This window comes from Pristiophorus japonicus, chromosome 12, assembly GCF_044704955.1.
Source record: "Pristiophorus japonicus isolate sPriJap1 chromosome 12, sPriJap1.hap1, whole genome shotgun sequence".
NCBI lineage: Eukaryota > Metazoa > Chordata > Chondrichthyes > Pristiophoridae > Pristiophorus > Pristiophorus japonicus.
The window spans coordinates 135258465-135279747 of NC_091988.1; positions in this window are offsets into that span (position 1 = coordinate 135258465).

Below are 21283 nucleotides of genomic sequence, written 5' to 3' on the forward strand. Positions count from 1 at the left end.
CAGTTGTACAGGGCCTTGTTGAGGCTACACCTTGAATATTGTGTACAGTTTTGGTCTCCTAATCTGAGGAAGGACATTCTTGCTATTGAGGGAGTGCAGTGAAGTTTCACCAGAATGATTCCCGGGATGACAGGACTGACATATGAAGAAAGACTAGATTGACTAGGCTTATATTCACTGGAATTTAGAAGAATGAGAGGGGATCTCATAGAAACATATAAAATTCTGACGGGATTGGACAGGTTAGATGCAGGAAGAATGCTCCCGATGTTGGCGAAGTCCAGAACCAGGGGTCACAGTCTAAGGATAAGAGGTAAGCCATTTAGGACCAAGATGAGGAGAAACTTCTTCATTCAGAAAATTGTGAGCCTGTGGAATTCTCTACCACAGAAAGTTGTTGTGGCCAGTTCGTTGGATATATTCAAAAGGGAGTTAGATGTGGCCCTTACGGCTAAAGGGATCAAAGGGTATGGAGAGAAAGCAAGAATGGGGTACTGAAGTTACAAGATCAGCCATGATCATATTGAATGGTGGTGCAGGCTCGAAGGGCCGAATAGCCTACTCCTGCACCTATTTTCTATGTTTTATTTGAACCCAGATACTATAAAATCCTGAGACTGGCTAGCAGGGCCTGGGCCCTGGACTTTCCCCTTGATTTAGCCACTTGAAGGGATATTACTGCAAGGGAGAATTGATGTTGACCATTAGTCTGTTCCTGTGAGATGGGGGTCGAAATTCACCCCGTTTGGGGGCGGTAACCAAGGCAATGCGGGACTTCCTGCGCCCTGTGCGGAAGTCCCGCCCCGGCTGCGAAATTCTGGTTACCGCCCCTCGCAGGAAGCGGAGCTCAATGTCGCATGCTCCATTTCCTTTTGGGGGAGGGATCGCAGCCTCTCCGCGTAGCGCTGGTGCGTTTCAATGCCCCTCCCTTTCCGTTAACGGGGAGGAATGCTACGATTGCGGCCCAGACCCCGTGAAAGGTGCGACAAATAGCCTGACCGGTAAGGAGGTGGGGGAATAAAAATGGCGGCATGTGGCGCAGCGCACCTCCCCGTTAAGGATCACACCACAATGGGTGACCGGCCTGGTTCGCGACCTGCAAGTAAAGTACGGGCATCACCCACAGACAATTTCTGCCACGGGTCAAAAAGTAATCGCTGCACACGGCGATGATGTCATCGCTGGAGGCGAGGCCCAGGGCACTACCAGCAAGGGCGCAGCACTAATGCATTCGCGCCTCCGCTAACTCCCATGCAATTTCACCGGAGCCGGTAACCACCCCTCTCCACCCACCCCAGGTGAAAAAAAGTTTTGTGCAGAACAGGGGAATTTCGGCCCCGCAGTATCTCCAGCTGTGAAATTTGCTCAGTCACCTTGTGTTCAACCATACTCGAATCTAAACTCTGAGCTGGAAAAATATACCTGCTAACTTGCTGGGGTGACTGAGTTCCAGCTTTGAGGAGCTGAATAGCGAAATAACTTTTCCTGGGAGCCCTGTGTCCTTCTTGCCTTCATGCTCAATCCCAATTTTGCTTCTTGCTCTGCTCTCCTATTGGCTTCAGTTCCTCCCTCCCTCTTTCCTGAACCCCTATCTGAAAGGTGCACATTATTTTTTGAATAGATCAGTTTCCTTCAGTTAGTCAAAAGTTAATTTAGGTTCATTAATAAAACCATGAGCAGTAACTTAAAAAGAGCTGTAATGCTGTTGGCTACCCTTCTATTTGACTTCCTATATACAGTGACATGCTGTCAATTACCATACAATTAGCAAAGCTTATAATTATTTGCCAGGCATTAATGACATCCAGAATGACTGATTATACTATCTTTGGTGGCTGAATGAAGGAAGCTATCTATTTTTGGTACACTGTTGTGAAAATGCTGAAGACGTTTTATCAGTATTCTAGTGGGGATCAGAACTGATGCTGCATTCAAATCCAGGTCAGACTGCTGAGAAGTCTTCTGGATGGGACCTACATGAGACCAGTTTGCATGGACTGAATCAGCTTGTAGGAATGGACCCAGAGCACCAAACTGCTTCTGAATAATGGAAACCATAACAACCTCAGCATGTAAGTAGGCCATTCATGCCCATGCCCCTAGCTCTTTACTGGAGGATCTATTATAATCCCATTACTCCACTCTTTTCCTCCCATCCTCGAATATTCTTCCTTCTCAAATACCTCCCTTTTATATTATATTATACTCTCTGCCTCAATAGCCACTTGTGATAAGGCATTCCGAGGGCAATTTCCGACAGTGCATTCAGGCGCTAACGATCCTCCAAGGGCCAACGTGGAGTTTGAGCTCAAACGCTGGCTTAGTCGCGTTTAGCGCAAGCTGCCATCTTGGTAAAGGAGTTGACGCGTGAGCTAGACACGGCCACCTGGAGGCTTGTTAAGGGACTGGTTGCCACTTAAAATGCCTACTAATGCTCATTAAAGAGGCTGCATGGCGTTTTGGTGGCTAACTCATGTCCTAACACTCTCCCCTAACAGCGAGCAGCTGATTGGGAGCAAACCAGATGTGGATTTCAAGCGCTACTTAAAAGTATATCACCATTTCATGTTCAATTGCTGCTGGAGCTGTGAGGAGGGCCTCTGAAACACATCGGGAGACTTTCTGGGGCACTTTGTCAAGACTTCACCAACACTCAAGCAACATTTATTTGGGAGATTCTCTATGGGCTTCATCTAAAAAGAGTAAGTACTGTACTACTCTAACTTACAGGAGAAAGGGAGTGCTTGGTCATGGGCACGATGCTGGAGATCCCCCGTGATCTGGTCGAGGAATGGGAGTACGACACAAGGCCAGGCAGAGCAGCACCAACTGCTGCAAGAGAGAGGGATAGGAGGGTGAGGAGGGTTAGTTACAGGGCATCCCTCCTCCTCTGGATCTCCTCCACTAGAACCTTCAGTGCCATGTGCGCCCTCACCCTTGGTTTCATCGTGCAAAGTGCCACTGTGTGACAGCCAGTGCACTCCATACCTTCAGAGGAAGTGGGTGCTCTGGAGCCCACATATATTGCTCTACGGAAATTGCTTCTAATCAGCACTTTGCAGTAAACCTACAAATATCTGGTTTATCATCTCCAGGCTAGCTCAAAGTATGGTAATCAGCAATTAGGAGAAAATCTCTGTGCTAATTCCAGACTTTCAAACAGGCCTGACTTATTAGCACGGCACCCATTTAGCCCCTGTTTTCATTGTTTGGCCAAAATAACCCCTGTGTTCTAAGAACCCTTGTATGGTCAGAAATCTTCGAACGCCTTCCTTTATTCTTCCGGTTATAATCCTCAGTTTCTGTCTCCTTGTTACTGGCCAGAGAGTGGAAATTATATTTTGATGTTTACCCTTGCAAAACCTTACCAAATTTTGAAAACCTCGATCCCTCCCCTTAATATTATCTGTTCCAGTGAAAAAAATCCTGATTTTTAAGGCTTTCTTTCCAACTGTAAAACTTTGTTGCTGTGTTCACCTGAAGTTGGGTGAGAAGCACATAGTGGAAGCAGTGGAGGAAAAAATGGACCTGGGAATACTTCATACTGGGCCTCCAATGCCCAGTATCAGCACTTTTAATCTGATTATGGCAGAAAACTCACACACAAAGAGAAAGGCATTAGAAAAAGTGGAAATATGTTTGTTGTAGCTCGGAGTATGAACTCGAATAGTAACGAAGGCTGGAATCTTACTAGCCCTGCAAGAGCAAGTTTGGAGGCGGGCCCGCTGTCAAAATGGCCGCGATTGACAGCGGAACGGAAGTCTGCTCTGAATCCGCCTCCTTGTGAATTTCCCAAGTGCCGGCTCTGCCTGCGGTTTGCAGACCCCGGACTAAGTGGCGTGTCAGGCAATTGTGATAGTTAACAAGCTGCTTAAAGCTATTTAAGCAGCATTTTACCAGGTCCAAAGAATTTTCCGAAGTTTTTTATGAGGTTTCCGTCCCTCTGTGATTATGTCAGATACGTGTGTCAGGTTCTCAACAACTCTGGATTGGGTTTAAATAGTTGACAGCTGCAGAAGTGGTGTAAAAGCTACCATTTCACCGCTGTTCCATTTCCAATCAAAGAAGCTGGAGCCATCAGGATTTGGAATGCATTTTTCAGCTTTATGGAGGTTGGAAGTGTTTGCAGTGAACCCTCTGTCAAGTGTCACCTCCTTGGGGCAGCCAATCTCACCATTGACCGATCACTTCTATCATCTCAACTTCAGCTGCCATCTATTAGAAACATAGAAACATAGAAAATAGGTGCAGGAGCAGGCCATTCGGCCCTTCAATGAGTTCATGGCTGAACATGCAACTTCAGTACCCCATTCCTGCTTTCTCACCATACCCCTTGATTCCCCTAGTAGTAAGGACTTCATCTAACTCCTTTTTGAATATATTTAGTGAATTGGCCTCAACAACTTTCTGTGGTAGAGAATTCCACAGGTTCACCACTCTCTGGGTGAAGAAATTCCTCTCATCTCGGTCCTAAATGGCTTACCCCTTATCCTTAGACAGTGTCCCCTGGTTCTGGACTTCCCCAACATTGGGAACATTCTTCCTGCATCTAACCTGTCTAACCCCGTCAGAATTTTAAATGTTTCTATGAGGTCCCCTCTCATTCTTCTGAACTCCAGTGAATACAAGCCCAGTTGATCCAGTCTTTCTTGATAGGTCAGTCCCGCCATCCCGGGAATCAGTCTGGTGAACCTTCGCTGCACTCCCTCAATAGCAAGAATGTCTTTCCTCAGGTTAGGAGACCAAAACTGTACATAATACTCCAGGTGTGGCCTCACCAATGCCCTGTACAATTGTAGCAACACCTCCCTGCCCCTGTACTCAAATCCCCTTGCTATGAAGGCCAACATGCCATTTGCTTTCTTAACCGCCTGCTGTACCTGCATGCCAACCTTCAATGACTGATGTACCATGACACCCAGGTCTCTTTGCACCTGCCCTTTTCCTAATCTGTCACCATTCAGATAATAGTCTGTCTCTCTGTTTTTACCACCAAACTGGATAACCTCACATTTATCCCCATTATACTTCATCTGCCATGCATTTGCCCACTCACCTAACCTATCCAAGTCACTCTGCAGCCTAATAGCATCCTCCTCGCAGCTCACACTGCCACCCAACTTAGTGTCATCCTCAAATTTGGAGATACTACATTTAATCCCCTCGTCTAAATCATTAATGTACTGTGTAAACAGCTGGGGCCCCAGCACAGAACCTTGCGGTACCCCACTAGTCACTGCCTGCCATTCTGAAAAGTACCCATTTACTCCTACTCTTTGCTTCCTGTCTGACAACCAGTTCTCAATCCATGTCAGCACACTACCCCCAATCCCATGTGCTTTAACTTTGCACATTAATCTCTTGTGTGGGACCTTGTCGAAAGCCTTCTGAAAGTCCAAATATACCACATCAACTGGTTCTCCCTTGTCCACTCTACTGAAAACATCCTCAAAAAATTCCAGAAGATTTGTCAAGCATGATTTCCCTTTCACAAATCCATGCTGACTTGGACCTATCATATTACCTCTTTCCAAATGCACTGCTATGACATCCTTAATAATTGATTCCATCATTTTACCCACTACCGATGTCAGGCTGACCGGTCTATAATTCCCTGTTTTCTCTCTCCCTCCTTTTTTAAAAAGTGGGGTTACATTGGCTACCCTCCATTCCATATGAACTGATCCAGAGTCAATGGAATGTTGGAAAATGACTGTCAATGCATCCACTATTTCCAAGGCCACCTCCTTAAGTACTCTGGGATGCAGTCCATCAGGCCCTGGGGATTTATTGGCCTTCAATCCCATCAATTTCCCCAACACAATTTCCCGACTAATAAGGATTTCCCTCAGTTCCTCCTCCTTACTAGACCCTCCAACCCCTTTTATATCCGGAAGGTTGTTTGTGTCCTCCTCAGTGAATACCGAACCAAAGTACTTGTTCAATTGGTCCGCCATTTCTTTGTTCCCCGTTATGACTTCCCCTGATTCTGACTGCAGGGGACCTACGTTTGTCTTTACAAACCTTTTTCTCTTTACATATCTATAGAAACTTTTGCAATCCGTCTTAATGTTCCCTGCAAGCTTCTTCTCATACTCCATTTTCCCTGCCCTAATCAAACCCTTTGTCCTCCTCTGCTGAGTTCTAAATTTCTCCCAGTCCCCGGGTTCGCTGCTATTTCTGGCCAATTTGTATGCCACTTCCTTGGCTTTAATGCTATCCCTGATTTCCCTTGATAGCCACGGTTGAGCCACATTCCCTTTTTTATTTTTACGCCAGACAGGAATGTACAATTGTTGTAGTTCATCCATGCGGTCTCTAAATGTCTGCCATTGCCCATCCACAGTCAACCCCTTCAGTATCATTCGCCAATCTATCCTAGCCAATTCACGCTTCATACCTTCAAAGTTACCCTTCTTTAAGTTCTGGACCATGGTCTCTGAATTCACTGCTTCATTCTCCATCCTAATGCAGAATTCCACCATATTATGGTCACTCTTCCCCAAAGGGCCTCGCACAACGAGATTGCTAATTAATCCTCTCTCATTACACAACACCCAGTCTAAGATGGCCTCCCCCCTAGTTGGTTCCTCGACATATTAGTCTAAAAAACCATCCCTTATGCACTCCAGGAAATCCTCCTCCACCGTATTGCTTCCAGTTTGGTTAACCCAATCTATGTGCATATTAAAGTCACCCATTATAACTGCTGCACCTTTATTGCACGCACCCCTAATTTCATGATTGATGCATTCCCCAACATCACTACTACTGTTTGGAGGTCTGTACACAACTCCCACTAACGTTTTTTGCCCTTTGCTATTCTGCAGCTCTACCCATATAGATTCCACATCATCCAAGCTAATGTCCTTCCGAACTATTGCCTTAATTTGCTCCTTAACCAGCAATGCTACCCCACCTCCTTTTCCTTTTATTCTATCTTTCCTGAATGTTGAATACCCCTGGATGTTGAGTTCCCAGCCCTGATCATCCTGGAGCCACGTCTCCGTAATCCCAATCACATCATATTTGTTAACATCTATTTGCACAGTTAATTCAACCACCTTATTGCGGATACTCCTTGCATTAAGACACAAAGCCTTCAGGCTTGTTTTTTTAACACCCTTTGTCCTTTTAGAATTTTGCTGTACAGTGGCTCTTTTTGTTCTTTGCCTTGGGTTTCTCTGCCCTCCACTTTTCCTCATCTCCTTTCTGTCTTTTGCTTTTGCTTCCTTTTTGTTTCCCTCTGTCTCCCTGCATTGGTTCCCATCCCCCTGCCATATTAGTTTAAATCCTCCCCAACAGCACTAGCAAACACTCCCCCTAGGACATTGGTTCTGGTCCTACCCAGGTGCAGACCGTCCGGTTTGTACTGGTCCCACCTCCCCCAGAACCGGTTCCAATGCCCCAGGAATTTGAATCCCTCCCTGCTGCACCACTGCTCAAGCCATGTATTCATCTGCGCTATCCTGCGATTCCTACTCTGACTATCACGTGGCACTGGTAGCAATCCCGAGATTACTACTTTTGAGGTCCTACTTTTTAATTTAGCTCCTAGCTCCTTAAATTCGTTTCGTCGGACCTCATCCCTTTTTTTACCTATGTCGTTGGTACCAATGTGCACCACGACAACTGGCTGTTCTCCCTCACTTTTTAGAATGTCCTGCACCCGCTCCGAGACATCCTTGACCCTTGCACCAGGGAGGCAACATACCATCCTGGAGTCTCGGTTGCGGCCGCAGAAACGCCTATCTATTCCCCTCACCATTGAATCTCCAATCACTATTGCTCTCCCACTCTTTTTCCTGCCCTCCTGTGCAGCAGAGCCAGCCATGGTGCCATGCACTTGGCTGCTGCTGCCCTCCCCTGATGAGTCATCCCCCTCAACAGTACCCAAAGCAGTGTATCTGTTTTGCAGAGGGATGACCACATGGGACTCCTGCACTACGATTCCAGCAGCATCGGTGCTCTTGAAAAAAATCTCACCTTGGTCCTCAGAATCCCACCATGATCATCCCCAACACCAGCAGCACTAGGCACACCAGCAGCACCAACAACAACACCAACCTTCGCCGCAATCATCTGATGCTGCACAGGACAGAGGGCATCAGCACCCGACCACATTGCTGCTCAGGAGGCCGGTGTGGCCTCACCATGGCCACATTTACTTTACTTGATGCTGCACACCCTGGCTGCCACATGATGCGCCAGATTGGCACAACTCCACACAACACCAGAAAGCATCCCTACAATGCCCAAGCCATGACTTTCACACTCCTTGTGGGGGGTACCCTTATGTCTCACTATTCACTACAACTCACTAAGCCACTTCCAAAGATGCCCACAAATCTGTCCAAGAACACAAAGCGTTGACAATAAAGATTTCAATGATTGAGAACACATTAACAGACACTCTACATGACCATTGGCTAAAAGATCCAAGTGTCTACCCTTGTGTGTCATTAGTTGGTATGATTGGACAAGGATGAGGGTGAGTGTGAGAGGTGGCTAGTGAGATCGGGAAGTGATAATATAGATAGAGAGAGATGGGTGGAGGTGCAAGGTAAGTTGGGGTGAGTAAAGACATGCAGGGGTAAGGTAGGGAAGGCAGAGTGATGGGCTTGTGATAAGTGGCACAGCAGCATGCGTTTGAGTGTGGCTTTGTACTAACGTTTTGTGATCTACTGAGATCATTGAAAGGTTTGTGCCATTGCACCCAGGTCCTCCTGACGACATTCTCGCTTGTGCCCTCCTGTACAATGTGCAACCAGGCTGCATTGAAATCCTGGGGAGGTCTCTTCCTTCCATTGGAAGGGAAGAGAACCTCCCTGCGTGCATAAGCATATGGAGGGAGTCGTGGGAGAGCCTGGGTGTAGCCGTGCACCTCTGTGCAGTGTTTGTCGGTGTTTGCAGCATCTCAATGCTGTAGAATACTGAAAGCACAACTGTCAAAATGTATGTGGGCATAGTCCCTTTCAGGAAATCGGCTGACATTGTGTCATCAAATGACGTCATCAAACCCGCTTCCTTTTAATTGGCTGGGAACCTCACAAGGCGGGCTTAGCAAGCCCAATCGGGGGAAAATCACTGGGACAGAGACGGAAGAAGAAGGGAGCAGGGTTCCAGCTTGCACACATCGCACGCCTCGCTCCCGACCCATATGAAAAGTCGCAGCCAATGTGTGGGGAGATCAATTATAACCAGCCTAAAATCACACACCACAAAACATAGAGAATTGTTACCCCCTAAGCAAAAATGGGCATAAGTGGATTAATAAAACTCAAGTGCGAGAATAAACTGGGGTTAATCTCAGCAGTTAGCAGTTTGTTGACCCATCCTCCAGACTGTTCCCACTGAACTGTTGGCCATCCACATCAGGTGGCTGCACAGGAAGATCCAATTCATTGACTTCCCGGCTTCTCATTGACTGGGCACAACATAACTTTTTTTTGTTAAAGTCACAGTTCCAAAATCCTTCCTTTACCATAAGTATGTACATCTAAAATGCATTACACTTAAAATGCATCAACTGTTCCATTAACAGTCTCACATTTTTGGGGGGCTAAAGGGTTAAATTATGAGGACAGGTTGCATAGACTCGGCTTGTATCCCCTTGCGTATAGAAGATTCACGGGTAATCTAATGGAGGTGCTTACGACGATTAAAGGATTTGATAGGGTAGATCGGGAGAAACTATTCCCTCTGGTGGGGGAGTCCAACACATGAGGGTACAACCTTAAAATTAGAGCTCGGCCATTCAGGGATGGTCAGGAAGGACTTCTTCACACAAAGAATAATGGAGAACTGGAACGCTCTCCCCAGAAAAGCTGTTGAGTTCAATTGAATATTTTCTAAATTGTGATTGATAGATTTTTGTTATGTCAAGGAATCAAAGTGGGATGATGGAGCTAAGATATAGATCATCCATGTTCCAATTGAATGACAGAACAGGATTGAGGATCTGAATGGCCTCCTGCTGTTCTTATCTTCCTTCCTATGTTGCTAAGGTTACAATGACCTTTTACTAATTGTCAAGTAATTGCAATCATCGCTTTTACAGAATCCATTCAGTCTTATTGCTCTGCCCTTTTCCCCTGTGATTTGTAAAATGCTGTGTTTTCATTCTGTCAGCGCTAATTTGAGGCTCTGTAATTGGTTGTCCAGTCAAAATTTCGGTAGTCTGACTCTTCCATTTGTCATTGAACTTTGCCTCATTGTCGTCACAGCTACCGAATTATACTACTCTACTTCTGGGGAAGAGCAGCCACTGGTAATCAGGAGAATGATCCAAATCCCTGGTAAATATTTGCAAATGGTGCAGGTCAAATGGGCTGGAAAATCGAAAAATATGTGTATGCTGTACTTGTACTCGTTGCTGCTTCAAAGAAAATAATGGCTATCTTTTAAAACTTGGTTGGCAAGTTGTCCAATTGTTTGACAATTTCTTTTTCTGACTCTTTGAAAAGATTCACCACTTCTGACCATGTCTTTCTCTTCCTTATCACTCGTTTCTTCTTGTCCGTGCATTCTGTTTTCCACAGTACACACGGGATTTTGGCCCATTTCTCAATTCATGTCACCTTCTCTCAGTTTGCAGTGTTTTTATCAGTGTTAAGTCATGACTTGATTGTAACACTTTTATGTTTGCTTTTCAATTTTCTCCTTATGCAATGTTGACCTGCTCAATCTTCTCATGCATTTACTGTTGTAGATTTCTCAATACTTGACATCTTCTTTCTGATTATCTTTGCCAACATTGTTTGTTCTGATGTAAGTTTTTGCTTGCAGTATATTTATCCAACTTGTATCTGGCTACTATTTCCCCTGTTTCAGCCCTTCACGCTGCATGATGCCTTTAAAAACAAAATAATTGTTTTTTGGACTGGAGGAAGGTATACAGGGGTGTTCCCCAGGGGTCAGTTCTAGGACCACTGCTTTTCTTGATATATATTAATGACTTGGCCATGGGTGTACAGGGCATAATTTCAAAATTTGCAGATCACACAAAACTTGGAAGTATAGTGAACAGTGAGAAGGAAAGTGTAATGTATGCACCTGTGTGTATGCTCACAGGTTTGTAGAGCTGAAAAGTGTTTGGAGTGTTCGCGCCCCCCCCTTTTTAATGAGGGGGCACTTGGATTCATTGTTTATTTATTTTCAACAAAAGGGTTGTAGAGCTGTTGAGGAGTGGGCAGGTCGGAAGATCTCCTCATAGGACTGCTCCTGGGCAAGGGTGGAAGGAATGCGCGGAGGAAGAATAAACACCTCGAGGTGGGTCCCCTCAGTGCGCCGGACAGTCCCATCACCGCGCTCGGCCCAACCCTGTCACCGGCGAGCGCGGGGTGCCCTGAGCCCGTGCCCGAGACCTTGACCAATATCGCAGAGGGGCTCGGGCACGGGCAAGAAAAACAAAAAAGGGGAGTGGAGCAGGAGGCCTCGGCAGACATGGAGGTCTCCCTGCCTCCGCGCCCCCCCAGGAAAAAAAGGAGGCACCGCTCCAATGAGGTGGAAGGGGAACAACATCCCTCCGCGGAGGAGTCGGTGCCCGCCGCGTGGCCCGTGTCCCCCACCAGCGCCCACAAACTGCGCCGTAGATGAGAGGAATCTGTCCCCGGGGCGGGTGAGACAGTCGAGGCTGCCCGGCCTCTGCCTCCCGGGGATTGCGAGAAAGATCTGCCTGTCGTGGGGGGCATGGGGCCGGCGGAGGAATGCGATGCCGCCGGGTCGAGCGTCCCGGGGACCGAGGCGGGCGGGGCCGAAAAGGCCGAGCCAGAGCCCGCCCAGCCATTATCCAACTTCCCCCGGGAGTTGCTCGATCCGGCAGACAAAGAATATTTTAATGAATTTAATGAATCTGCACGTGCTGGGCTGGGGGTGGTGGTGGGGAGGGGGAAGAACACCAACCCTCGCCCCCAACTTTGGGGCTGGGGGAATTGGAGGACCTGGAGCTTTTCTTTGACCAGGTCTCTCCATGTTCCCCGGTCCTTGGGGCAGAGGGGGAACCCCTTCCGCTGCCACTTCCTGACCCGGCAACACAAGTAAAAGAGCCCAGTGGGGACACCTCTGCCAACGATCCTGGGGGTGGGATCGGGGCAGAGCCAGGGCCGGATGGAGCGGCCGGGCCGTTTGCCATACCTTGTGCGGTCGACGGACCGGCTGCTGGCGGCGACCTCCCGGAGGGGGACGGGGACTCGGTGGAGGATGTGGGAGAAGATCTGGAGTCCTCGTGCCCGCCGCTGAGTCCCCCCTCATTCCTGTAAAGGAGCTCCAGGACTTTTTGGCCCAGAGCCAGGGTCGTCGCAACCGAGCCCATCTGGCCCTAGAAAAATGCTCCGAGCCGGCGCTGCTCATCACATCCGTCCGCGCCGCCGCTAAAACCATGGCCGAGGGCGGGCCCTTGTCAAAGGCGCAAAGCCTTGAGCTGCGCCGGCTCAAAACATTCCTCGCTGGGTTGCTGAGGGAGTGGAGGTCAACAAACGACTCCACTTCCCCCCCACAATAGGTTATGTAGAGGTTGCACTATGCTTTTGTCATGAAGATAACCATAGCCAGCCTCAACATCAACGGCGGCAGAGAGGCACGCCGTAGATTTAACAATTTTTCGCTCCTGCGGGAGGGGAAATATGCGGTGTGCTTCCTGCAAGAAACCCACACCGTTCCGGGAGACGAAGCCGCGTGGCTCCTGGAATGGCAAGGAGAGGTCCGCATGAGCCACCTCACCGCCACTTCTTGTGGAGTGGCCATCTTGCTGGCCCCGCATTTTCAGCCAGGGATCTTGGAGGTCGAGGAGCCCGTGCCAGGCCGCTTGCTGCACGTCACGGTTCGCGTGGGGGACGTGCCGCTCCATCTCGTGAACGTGTACGCCCCTCAGCCCAGCCCGCAGCAAACGCGCTTCTTCGAAGAAGTGTCCGCTCTTCTTGGCTCCATCGACGTCGGCGACTGTATTGTCCTCGGGGGGGATTTTAACTGCATCCTCGAGGCGAGGGACCGCTCCGGTGCCCCGCAGAGCATGACGGCGATCGAGAAGTTGAGGGACCTGGTCGGGTCCTTCGACTTGGTGGACATCTGGCAAAATCTCCATCCCGACTCCAGCGCCTTTACTTGGGTGAGGCCTGGAGTAGGATGGACCAGAATCGCCCGCCTTTACGTGTCTCGGGCATACGTTTCCTGAATCCCGGCGGCCTCCATGCGGCCGGTGCCGTGTTCGGACCACCACCTGGTGTGGGCGGAGCTCGCTTCGCTCCGCGCGAGGACGGGGTCTGCGTACTGGCACTTTAACAACCGGCTGCTGGAGGACGTGCGGTTCCAGGACTCGTTCCGTCGATTCTGGGCCGACTGGAGAAGGAAGCAGGGGGGCTTCCCCTCCTTGAGGCTATGGTGGGACGTGGGCAAGGCTCACGTCCGTGTCTTCTGTCAAGAGTATGCGAGGGGGTCGACCAAGAGGCGGGCGGCCAGGGTCGGGTGCCTAGAAAAAGAGGTGCTCGACTTGGAATCCCGTCTCGGTCAAGTCGTCGAGGACCCGGCCCTGCGGATGGTGTACGAAGCGAAGAAGGCCGCGCTGAAGGACCTGCAGTTCGTCGGGTCCCGAGGCGTGTTCGTGAGGTCGCGGATCCGGTTCCTGCAGGATCTGGACTGTGGCTCCCCCTTCTTCTACTCGCTGGAAAAAAGACAGAGTGTCCGTAAGCAGCTCTTGACGCTGCTGGCCGACGACGGCTCTTTCGTCTCGGATCCGGAGGGCGTCAGCAACAGGGCCAGAGAATATTACGGGTCTCTGTTCTCTCCGGAGCCGTCCAGCGAGGAAGCGCGTAGAGTTTTGTGGGAGGACCTGCCGAAGGTCGGCCCGGAGGGCGCCGAAAATCTGGAAGCTCCGCTAAGCCTGGCGGAGCTGACCGGCGCCCTCGACTGGCTCTCGAGGGGAAAAGCCCCGGGGCTGGTTGGGCTGACCGTGGAGTTCCACAGGGCGTTCTGGGACACCCTGGGGGGCGACTACGTGCGGGTCCTGGGGGAAAGTCTGGCGACCGGGGAGATGCCCCTCTCTTGGTGCAGGACAGTCATCGTCCTGCTGCCTAAGAAGGGCGATCTCCGCCTCCTTAAGAACTGGTGCCCGGTCTCCCTCCTCAGCACGGGATACAAAATCTTCGCCAGGGCGATGTCTGCTTGCCTTGGCGCCGTGCTGGACCACATGATCCACCCCGACCAGTCCTACACGGTCCCGGGCCGGACAATCCACGATAACATCCATCTGGTCCGGGACCTCATCCATTGTTCCCAGGAGGCTGGTCTGTCGGTCGCCTTCCTATCCCTCGACCAAGAGAAGGTGTTTGACAGGGTGGATCACGACTAGCTGCTCGGAACTCTGCGCGCTTTCGGGTTCGGAACGCATTTCGTCGCCCGGATCCGACTTTTGTACGCCGCCGCGGAGTGTCTGATTAAGGTTAACGGGTCCTTGACGGCGCCCCTTCGCTTTGGGAGAGGGGTGTGCCAGGGATGCCCTATGTCCGGCCAGTTATATGCCATCTGCATGGAGCCTTTCCTGTGCCTTCTGCGGACAAGGTTGACGGGACTGGCTCTGCAAGGGCCGAGTGTGGAGGTCGTCCTCTTGGCTTACACCGATGACGTGCTCCTCATGATAGAGGATCCCGCTGACCTGCGGAGGATGCGTGAGTGCCAGGAGATTTACTCGGCCGCATCCTCCGCCAGGATCAACTGGAAGAAATGTTCCGGACTCCTGGCGGGTGGACTCCCTGCCGGAGGAGCTCAGGCCTTTTGCCTGGAGCACGACCCATCTCCTCTATCTGGGAGTCTACCTTAGCCCCGACGAAGAAGCCTGGCCGGCGAACTGGCAAGAGCTGGAGGCCAAGGTCGGCGCTCGCCTAGGGCGCTGGACAGGACTGCTCCGAGTGCTGTCCTACAGGGGTCGAGCGCTAGTCATAAACCATCTGGTGGCCGCTATGCTGTGGTACCGGCTGGTCACTTTGACCCCTTCCCCTGCATTAGTCGCCAGGATACAGAAGAATCTGGTGAACTTCTTCTGGAACAACAGGAAGCACTGGGTCTCTGCCGCGGTCTTGAATCTCCCGCTTAGGGAGGGCGGTCAGTCGTTGGTGTGCGTCAGCGCCCAGCTAGCGACTTTCCGTCTTCAGACCCTGCAGAGATACCTTTACGTTGAGCCCCCTCTAGGTGGCGTGTGCTGGCGACGTATTTCTTCCGCCAGCAGCACGGCCTCAACTACGACACGCAGCTCCTGTTTGTGAGCTTGGGGGGCGTCAGGACCGCCGTCCAGGAGCTGCCTGTCTTTTACAAGGAACTCACCAGGGTCTGGAACAAAGTCTCCACCAAGCGCAGCTCTCCACCGGCTGAAGTGGCGGCTGTCCTGCAGGAGCCGCTGCTCGGGAATCTGTACCTCCACAACCGAGGTTTTAGGTGGCAGTCGGACGAGAGGGCTGTGGCTGGCGAGGTGACCAGGGTCAGGGACCTGCTCGATGGCGGAGGAGCGGGCTGGATGGCGCCAGACATGCTGGCGCGGCGCCTAAATTCGGCCGACGTCCGCCGCGCGGCCGATGCCATCGAGTCGCTAAAAACAGCTCTGGGCCCTGACTCCGTTAGGTGCATCGAGGAGGCTCAAGCACGTGGGAAGATCCCGTCTGAACTGAATTCCTCATCGGCACCAAACCCCGCAACCTCCCTCGGGAGCCGGCGCCTCACAACTTGAGCCGCCTCGGGGAAATCCCCTCCGTGCCTTTCAGTTCTGCGCGGAGGAATTTCCTGTACGGGCTGCTCCTGCACACTCTCAACTTTGCCATCCTCGTCTGCCATCCGGACACGCCATGGCGTACCATCTTGCCGTCCGGAGGAGGCGGGGGTCCCCGATGGAGTGCATTCTACGCGGGAGTCCTCCCACTATTTATCGGGGACTTGGCCTAGAGGGTGGTGCACGGAACAGTCCCGTGCAACAAATTTTTAAGCCGGTTCACAGGCTCCCAGGCCGCCTGCAATTTCTGCGGTCTGGAAGAGTCCGTGTTCCACGTTTTTATTGAATGTGTGAGGTTGCAGCCCCTGTTCCGCTATTTAAAGGGGCTGCTCCTGAAATTTTGGTTGCACTTCAGTCCCACACTCCTGATCTTTGGGCACCCTGTGCGGAGGGCCTCCTCGTAGGACTGCTCCTGGGCATGGCCAAGAGTGCCATCATCCGGTCCAGGCAGCGGGCGGTCGAAGGGGTCGTTCGGCCTGACTGCCTGCCTCTCTTCCGTGCCTACATCCAGGCCAGGGTGTCCTTAGAGATGGAGCACGCGGTGTCCACCGGTACGCTCGCGGCCTTCTGCGAGAGGTGGGCACCGGAGGGACTGGAGTGCATCATCACCCCCGGCAACCAAATTTTAATTTGATTTTATGTTTTGAAGTTTAATTTGTTTTAATTGCCGGTGTTTTTAGTGTCCCCCTCCCCTTTTATAGGGGGCACTTGTAAAATATGGAATTTTAATGCCCTAAAAGAAAACACAAAAAAAAAACCTACAAAAAGAAATACGAAAAAAAAAACCAAAAAAACAAAAAAAAGGGCCTTGGGAAATGTTTGGAGTGTCCCCCAGATCGGGGGGCATGTGATTTAATGTTTATGTTTGCCCCCAAAAAGTGTTGTAGAGCTGAAAAGTGTTTGCCCCCCCCTCCCCTTTTAATGAGGGGGCACTTGGATTAATTGTTTATTTATTTGCAACGAAAGAGTTGTAGAGCTGTTGAGGAGTGGGCAGGTCAGAAGACCTCCTCATTGGACTGCTCCTGGTCATGGCTAAGGGTGCCATCAGCCGGTCCAGGCAGTGGGGCGGTCGAGGGGGTCGTTCAGTCCGACTGCCTGCCTCTCTTCTGCGATTACATCCGAACCAGGGTGTCCCTGGAGATGGAGCACGCGGTGTCCACCGTACGCTCGCGGTCTTCCGCGAGAGGTGGGCGCCGGAGGGACTGGAGTGCATCATCACCCCCGGCAACCAAATTTTAATTTGATTTTATGTTTTAAAGTTTTATTGTGCCGAGTTTTAGTGTCCCCTCCCGTTTAGCCGGGGGCACTTGTATAATTTGTGGTTTTAGTGCCCCCAAACAAAACACAAAAAACCCCATAAAAAACAAAAAAGGGCACTTGAAAACTGTTTGGAGTGTCCCCCCCCTTTAATCAGGGGCCACTTGATTTAATTGATTTATTGTTTTACGGCCAAAAGGAGTTGTAGAGCTGTTGAGGAGTGGGCAGGTCAGAAGGTCTCCTCGTAGGACTGCTCCTGGTCATGGCTAAGGTGGCCATCAACTGGTCCAAACAGCGGGGAGGTCGATCGGGTCGTTCAGCCCGACTGCCTGCTCTCTTCCGTGGTTACATCCGAGCCAGGGTATCCCTGGAGATGGAGCACGCGGTGTCCACTGGTATGCTCGCGGCCTTCCACGAGAGCTGGGCACCGGAGGGACTGGAGTGCACCATCACCCCGACAACCAAATTTTGGTTTGATCCTTAATGTTTAAAGTTTAATTTGTTTAATTTGACGGTTTTAGTGCACCCCGTTAACAAGGGGGCACTTGATTTATAGATTCACAAAAATAATTGTGCAGCTGTTCCACGCACTTGATTTAAAGTTTCTACTCAAATAGTTGTAGAGCTGTTGAATGGGGAGGGGCTTAGCCAGTCAGGTGATGTTCACAAGACTCCATAAAACCCCAGCCAGTTGGGTTCGGGGGATCCACGATTAGGCAGGTGGTTGTGACTCTGGTGGATGAACTGGTAGGGGTCGAAATACAGCCTCCCGAAAATGCCTCTTACCGCCGGAAAGCGACGGCCATGCGGTGGATTCGAATGGCCGCCGATTTATAGTCAAATGGCCGCCGCTCGCGAAATTCTCATAGGTTCTTTTTCCGGTGGCCCCCACTTCCGCCCTGCTGCTGCCGAAAGATGTGACGGCCTTAGAGAAGGTGCAGAAAAGATTTATGAGAATGATTCCAGGAATGAGGGACTTCAGTTATGTTGATAGATTGGAGAAGCTGGGGTTGTTCTTGGAGCAGTCAATATTGAGAGGAGATTTGATAGAGGTGTTCAAAATCATGAGGAGTCTGGACAGAGTAGATAGAGAGAAACTGTTCCCATTGGCGGAAGGGTCGAGAACCAGAGGACACAGATTTAAGGTGATTGGCAAAAGAACCAAAGGTCTCATGAGGAAGAACTGTTTTTACACAGTGAATGGTTGGGTTCTGGAATGCACTACCTGAAAGGGTGGTGGAGGCAGACTCAATCTTATCTTTCAAAAGGGAGTTGGATATGTATTTGAAAGAGAAAAAATTGCAGGGCTATGGGGAAAGGGCGGGGAAGTGGGCCTAGCTGAGAGTCGGCACAGACTCGACGGGCCGAATGGCCTTCCGTGCTTTAACCATCCTATGGTCCCAAATTTCCCCAGCCGCCTAGAGTGGCGTAGTTAGGGGTGGCATGCGGACTTTGTGAGCCAAAAAAGCGGCAAAAATTTACCTTCCACTTTGGCCGCTCCCTCGTCGTCTGGTTCCAGTGGCGTGGCACTGCAGAGCCTGCGGGGGGGGGCGGAACTTCAGCCGCACTTGCTCAACGCAGCTGGCAGGGGGGGCGGGGCTTGGGCCCAGCATCTTGTGGAGTGCTGGCAGGAGGACACATGTCTGTTTGATCGTGCGCGGATGTGCAAAGCGCGTTTCAGCGTGCGCGGTGGAACAGGAAGCTTGGCAATCGGCCAATTAAAGGGAGAGCGTCCTCACTGCCTCAGCAGCATTGGCAATGGACCATATATAAAGCTAAGTTGTGAATAGTGATTTTTGGGTGGCTGAGGGAGTGGAAAGGAGTGCTGCATAGGTGGAAGAAAGGTGGGAACTGTGATTTTTGCACATTACCTGAGTGTAAGTCCAATACACGAATGACGCAAGAGTGTGCAACAAGAACAAAGAATTTCCCCCGTGAGGAAGTGGAGAAACTAGTCACTGTCATTGAGGAGAAATAGCTGGAGCTATCAGTAAGAGTGGTCCCACAGAAGTTTCACCCAAAGAAATGAGAAAACGATGGAACTTAGTTGCTGAAGAATACTCTGCAGGGGTGAAGACCGCAAGATCTGGAAGCCAGTGTAAAAAGAAATGGCAGGACGTTGGTCAAGTAGTGAGTGTAAGTAATATCTTCATCTTTAAATGGAATTGCAATTGTAAATGTGACCATCTGTATATGTCCCACCCATCAGAAGCGCACCATGTGTGAAAAGTTATATTTTCATCTTTGCAGAAGAAATTGGCCCACAACAAAAGGGAAATACTTAGAACAGGAGGAGGGCCGCCAAATCTGCACCAACTATCACCTCTGGAACAGAGGGTCACTGCCTTGCTGAGTCGCACCGGCAGAAAAAGAATCAGCTCTGCACAAGCTGGACCCACACGCGAGGGTGAGGGTGAGTCATTAAAATGCATCGTCGCCCTTCAAATCAACCTGCTGACTGGCCTGCTATGTATGAGACTATTCATGCCACCCATCCTGCCCCCTCCTGTGCTGCGAACCATTTGACTGTTCTGCTGTATCTTGCAGAAGGAGAAAACATTCCTTAACATCCTGAAGATCCACCAGACGATCCAGATGCGTGCACTCCAGACCAAGACGGGTGGGGGAAGGAGGGGTCCATGGAAATGTGTTCACGGGAGAATGCTGACCGCGATATGGATCAGTCCATAATACAGGTCATCACACTGCCAGAAACCTCCATGAGCTCCTCGGCGACAGTCCATGGTTTCACACCATCCGAGGTTGGGGGTCCCAGTGGCAGTGGTGAAATGCATGTTGGAACGCCCAGTGCCCCAACGTCCCAGCCTGTGCCTCGCACTGGAGGAGTGCCATTAGGCAGACCCACAACGATAGGAAGGAGAAGCCAATCAGTCTCTCCTGAGATGCAGCCTTCAGCAGATGTTAATCAGGTTCTGTCATTGGGGACAAGTTTCAGGCCTCCTTCAGAACGGCGCACCTCCGAGAGGCATGCCTGTTGCGTGGAATAAAAAGTGCGCCTAATGCCTACCTCGGCATTCTCCGCTCCGAATCGGGCCCGTTCCAGCTCGGCGCAGCGAGCAAGCATCTACGGGGGGCGGGGCCAAAGCGTGGCACCGAAGATCTGCCGGCATGGGGGCGGGGCTACCTCACAGAAGCAGATTTCATGCCGGCAACCCTGCGCATGCGCGCAGTGTGATACAAACATTGGCACGCGGACATTTTTAAAGGTAAATTAGGGAAATTGCTGTTTTGTTTTGTGGAGCTGTGGAAAGGCTTATGAGTGAATTTTGCTGATTTTTTGTGCCTGAAGGAGTGCTTTTAGCAGCACTGTTGAAAAAAATCACCTGCTGAAATCAGTGAGTGCTGCTTTTTGCTGCTCAACCTCCAAAACAAGTGCTGCATAGGTGCATGCAAAATAAGGACTGTGTGTTTTGAAAAATCAGAGTGTCAATTGAATACAGCAATAGAACAACGTCCACCAAGAACAAAGAATTTCTTGCATGAGGAAGTGGAGATATTAGTAATCGTCATTGAGCAGAGATGGCAGGAGCTGGATACCAGCAACAGAGGTCGCATAAAAGTGCCACCCAAAGAAATGAAGAAACGCTGGAACCAAGTTGCAGAAGATTACTGCGCAGTGGTGCATGCCAGGAGATCTGGAAGCCAGTGTAAAAAGAAATGGCATGACCTTGGTCAAGTAGTTATTGTAAGTAATATTTTCATTTTTCAATGGAATCGTAATTGTAAATGTGACTATCTGTATATGTCCCAACCTGCAGAAAGACGCACTCTGTAAAAAGTTATAGTTTAATCTTTGCAGAAGAAATTGGCCCACAATAAAAGGGAAAGAATTTGAACAGGAGGAGTCACGCCAAGCTGCATCCACTGACACCCTTGGAACAGAGGGTAGCTGCTATGATAAGTTATACAGGGAGAAAAGCAATCAGTACAGCACAAGCTGGGCCCACACGCGAGGGTGAGGGTAAGTCCTGAAAATGCATTGTGGCCCTTCAAATCAACCTGCTGCCTGGCCTGCTATGTGTGAGAGTACTCATGCCACCCATCCTGCCCCTCCTCTCTGCTAAACATTTGACTGTTCTGATAGAGTTTGCAGAAGATGATGATGCCAATCCTGAAGATCCTGAAGGTCCAGAAGAAGAACCAGAAGAACCAGATGCGGACGATCCAGACCAAGGGTGGCTGCAGGCGTTGACTGAAATGTCTTCAGGGGAGACCTTCCAACTTAATATTTATGAGCCCACATTAGCGGACATC